This window comes from Lucilia cuprina, chromosome 5 (assembly GCF_022045245.1).
Source record: "Lucilia cuprina isolate Lc7/37 chromosome 5, ASM2204524v1, whole genome shotgun sequence".
Taxonomy (NCBI): Eukaryota; Metazoa; Arthropoda; class Insecta; order Diptera; family Calliphoridae; genus Lucilia; species Lucilia cuprina.
This window is the reverse complement of record NC_060953.1, coordinates 43,004,107-43,009,286: the sequence shown is the minus strand read 5'-3', so window position 1 is coordinate 43,009,286 and position 5,180 is coordinate 43,004,107.

Sequence of the window (5,180 nt, the reverse complement as noted above, 5' to 3'; positions counted from 1 at the left end):
ACTAACTAACTAACTAACTAACTAACTAACTAACTTACTAACTAACTAACTAACTAACTAACTAACTAACTAACTAACTAACTAACTAATTAACTAACTAACTAACTTACTAACTAACTCACAAACTAACTAACTAACTAACTAGCTAACAAACAAACAAACAAACAAACAAACAAACAAACAAACAAACAAACAAACTTACTAACTCACTAACTAACTAACTAACTAACTAACTAACTAACTAACTAACTAACTAACTAACTAACTAACTAACTAACTAACTAACTAACTAACTAACTAACTAACTAACTAGCTAACTAACTAACTAACTAACTAACTAACTAACTAACTAACTAACTAACTAACTAACTAACTAACTAACTAACTAACTAACTAATCAACTAACTAACTAACTAACAAACTAACTAACTAACTAACTAACTAACTAACTAACTAATCAACTAATTGTATTCGTTGTTATCTAGTTGAATAAGAATGTAAAAATCTTTTGCTGAATTAGAAAAAAGTTTAGCTGAATACAAATATCTTCGGCTGAATAACATAATTTTCAATATTTTGTTTAATTTGTTTAGCTGAATAGCTGAAAATGTTAACTTAATAGAGATTTTTTATTTTATATCAATATTTTTTGTTAAATTTCTATAGCTGAATAGCTTATAATGTTAGCTGAATTGGTTGTTTGTAAAATAAATCAGTTTATTTCTTGTTTAATTTAAAATTAAGTCAGCTGAATTCTTAAGCTTAGTAATATTACATCATTTTGTTTATTTTATTTCTTTATTTCTTGTTTAACTAAGAAAAAAACTTTTGCTGAATTACATAATTTTCAATAATTTGTTAAAATTGTCTAGCTGGAAATGTTAGCTGAATAGGAAGTTAATTAAAAGAAATTTCTTTAATTCTTGTTTAACTAAAAAAAAACTTTTGCTGAATTATATAATTTTCAATAGTTTGTTAAAATTGTTTAGCTGAATAGGAAGTTAATTAAAAGAAATTTCTTTTTTTATTGTTTAACTAAAAAAAACTTTTGCTGAATTACATAATCTTTAATAATTTGTTAAAATTGTTTAGCTGAATAGGAAGTTATTTAAAAGAAATTTCTTTATTTCTTGTTTAACTAAAAAAAAACTTTTGCTGAATTACATAATTTTCAATAATTTGTTAAAATTGTTTAGCTGAATAGCTTAAAATGTTAGCTGAATAGATTTTTTTTTAATTAATTCCGTTTATTTGTTGTTTAACTCAAAATTTAGACAGCTGAATAAGAAAAATGCTAAGCTGAATATATAAATTGTTTGCTGAATTACATAATTTTCCATAATTTATTAAATTTGTTTAGCTGAATAGTTTAAACAAGTCTATTCTATTAAGCTTCGAACTGATTGATTAATTGACAATTTTGGCATGATGTTTAGTTCGAATATGCATTTTTTCAAGTCTAACCAGATAATAGAATGTTTAGTGTTAATTAAGCAACTGCGTTAAATTTAAAACCACAAATGTTTGGTTTTTTTTCTCACTTTTTTTTTGCTGCATTTCAAACAATTCCAATGTCCTTGGTAAGTGTAGCTTGAAAATTGCATAATTTGCAACTTAACTACTGGTTTAAATTTGTTTTTCTTATTTATAACCAAAATAAAAAGCAAAACAAAGTTCTTTGAACTGGTGTTGACTAAAATAGAGCTTGAATTCAACTTGAATTGTTGAATTTTTAAAATGTTGCTTGCAAAGAGTTGCAAACTCTGTTGCAGTTGTTTAACAAAGTGTAGTGTAATAAAGTGTTAGGGGGTTTGTGTGGCATGCAACGGCAACAATCGTTTGGTAAAGAATATTTTGCCGTTAAGAGTTGAATCAAGGTTAGCAAGTTTATTAAAGTTGTTTTAAATGTATAATTTATTAAATATATTTTATTAAATATATTTTTCTTGTAATTAAGGCACATTTATTTTGTTTAACAATTTTCATTTAAAAAATCTTAAAATCTAAACAAAATTATATAGAATTCCTTTCAATCCTTTTGCAAAACTTGATACCGAAACATTTTATAGAAGAAAACATTTTCACTGATTTCAGTATAAACACGCGTCACACAACCTATTTTTACACAAAAAAAAAAAATTAATAAAAATAATTAAAAAAAATATTGTATAATAATTATTTTTAAATTTCAACACTAACCCACTAAATATTTTAAAATTTTCAATAACACCATGTAGAAAATTTTCCAACAATTAAAATTTATTTACAATAAAAAATTTTTATTAATATATATATTTTTTTCAATTTTTAATAAAAAATATTGCGTGCAACTCGCTGCAACGTTAGAACGGAAATAATATCCAAACATCTAAGTGCATTGCTTAAAAGTTAACAAAAATTAAATGAACAAATTGTAAGCAAAAATTAAATATCAAAAAAACTACCAAAAATTTAAACCACCACTACAAGTTAGACAGACGGAGGAACGTACAAATAGGCAGACATTGAGTTAGTAGTTTGAATTTTGTTTGTTGTTGGAGTTTATTTTGGTGTTTGGTTTTAATAAATTTGGCAAGTGCCAAATAGAATGTGGTAGAAAAACTGTGACTACTTGAGAATTGTCTAGAACTGACAACGAAGTTGCACTATAAGCTTGTGGCATGATTAATAGTTTTTCGTGTCGAGTTTTGTTGTTGAAATTTGATTTTTTTTCATTTATTTTTCTTTGCTGCTAGAGTTGTGTAATATATTAAAATAAATTATATTATTAATGGTAGGATTAAAATTGCACTACAATAGTTTAAAGCAACATATTAGTACAGTTCCAGTTCATTTCTAGTTCAGTGCTAGTTCAGTTCTAGTTCAGTTCTAGTTCAGTTCTAGTTCAGTTCTAGTTCAGTTCTAGTTCAGTTCTAGTTCAGTTCTAGTTCAGTTCTAGTACAGTTCTAGTTCAGTTCTAGTTCAGTTCAAGTTCAGTTCAAGTTCAGTTCTAGTTCAGTTCTAGTTCAGTTCTAGTTCAGTTCTAGTTCAGTTCTAGTTCAGTTCTAGTTCAGTTCTAGTTCAGTTCTAGTTCAGTTCTAGTTCAGTTCTAGTTCAGTTCTAGTTCAGTTCTAGTTCAGTTCTAGTTCAGTTCTAGTTCAGTTCTAGTTCAGTTCTAGTTCAGTTCTAGTTCAGTTCTAGTTCAGTTCTAGTTCAGTTCTAGTTCAGTTCTAGTTCAGTTCTAGTTCAGTTCTAGTTCAGTTCTAGTTCTGTTCTAATTCAGTTCTAGTTCAGTTCTAATTCAGTTCTAGTTCAGTTCTACTTCAGTTCTAATTCAGTTCTAGTTCAGTTCTAGTTCAGTTCTAGTTCAGTTCTATTTCAGTTCTAGTTCAGTTCTAGTTCAGTTCTAGTTCAGTTCTAGTTCAGTTCTAGTTCAGTTCTAGTTCAGTTCTAGTTCAGTTCTAGTTCAGTTCTAGTTCAGTTCTAGTTCAGTTCTAGTTTAGTTCTTGTACACTTCTAACCAAGTTTAAGTTTAATTAGGACATCACAGAGTGTGTTATTTATTCGTCTTATTCTGTTTACATTTTGCTTTATTTTATAGCTTATTTTAATAAAAAGACAAATATAAAGACATAAGAGTAACATGAATATTTTTTCGAAATTAAATACTTATTGCATACTTCTCATATTTCCTTTTTTCAACGAGCCATGTTTTGAAATAAATAGTAAAATTTTAACAAAATTAAAAAAACAAAAAAATTCATCAAATATCATACATACCACATTAAGATATTATTTGTTTTTATATTTATTATAATAAAGCGAAAAAATTGCGAGTGAAACATTTCACAAATTTTTCTCGTAGAACTGCCTATTAAATTTATTGATTCCCTAAAAATTAAAGGAAAAAAATTTCGTAGTTATATACCCTCTTGTTTGTAATAAAAACATTTAATCCACATTACCCCTGAAAGAATAAAATTTATACAATTTTTCATTACATACTACTATATATTACACCATCATTTTGTTAACGTTTTTCCAAGTTAATAAAACACCATATAATCGTGTGTTTACTGAAACAATTTAGACTCCAACCCAGCTTTTACAGATCGTTTGAACGATAAACAAAGCAATGAAGTAATAAAATGTTTTGCTTTTGTTTATTGATCTAGTAGCAATAAACTTAACTTTGCCATTTAGTTTAGTTCTTTCTTGTGTATCTTTTACATTGTAATTATTGTTTACTTTTTGTTTGTAAACTGTTTTTGTTCGTTTTTCCAATGCAGCAAAAGCGAATAACAAAAGCAATTTGTTGTTTGCTTTTATCTAGCTTTTCGTTGGTAATTTTCCAATTAACAGTTTTTCAAGTTTCAATGGTGCTTCACCTTCGCATTTGGTTTAAGATTAGACACTAAAAGTGAGTGGATTTTAAGTCTTCAGTGTTACAATCTGATGTTTAAATTAAAATAATATAAAAATCCAAAACTTAGTTGGAGTTCTTCATGCACAAATAAATTATTTTTTAATTTTTTTTTACTTGATTACGATTTATAAAGTTTGTATCTTAAGTCTTTTGTTTTGTTGTCCTTTAAAGTGACACAAGTCATTGGAAATTGTTGGTTTTGAGAAAAATAAACAAATGAATTCCATTGTAAATGTTAAACAATATAAATAAATGTATCTATGATAAGTTAAGTAGATAAGTAAAACATCATTTTTCAAAATGCCCTTATGTATGACTGAGAAATAAGAACTTGTATGTTTAACTTTTCATAATAAAACAATTCAATTATGCCGCCTTAAAGTATACTACAATATTTTATATTTTAAATTGAAAATTACACATTTGTGTAGTATCGTGCACACTAGGTCAGAAGTTATTTTTTAACACAATATATAGTCTAGTCTAGCCTATAGTCTTAATAGTATATAATTTAAATAATCTAGTCTATAGATTTGCTATAATTTAGTATATAGTCTAGTCTATAGTCTAGTCTATAGTCTAGTCTATAGTCTAGTCTAAAGTCTAGTCTATAATCTAGTCTATAGTCTAGTCTTAAGTCTTCTCTATAGTCTAGTCTTAAGTCTACTCTATAGTCTAGTCTATAGTCTAGTCTATAGTCTAGTCTATAGTCTAGTCTATAGTCTAGTCTATAGTCTAGTCTACAGTCTAGTCTACAGTCTAGTCTATAGTCTAG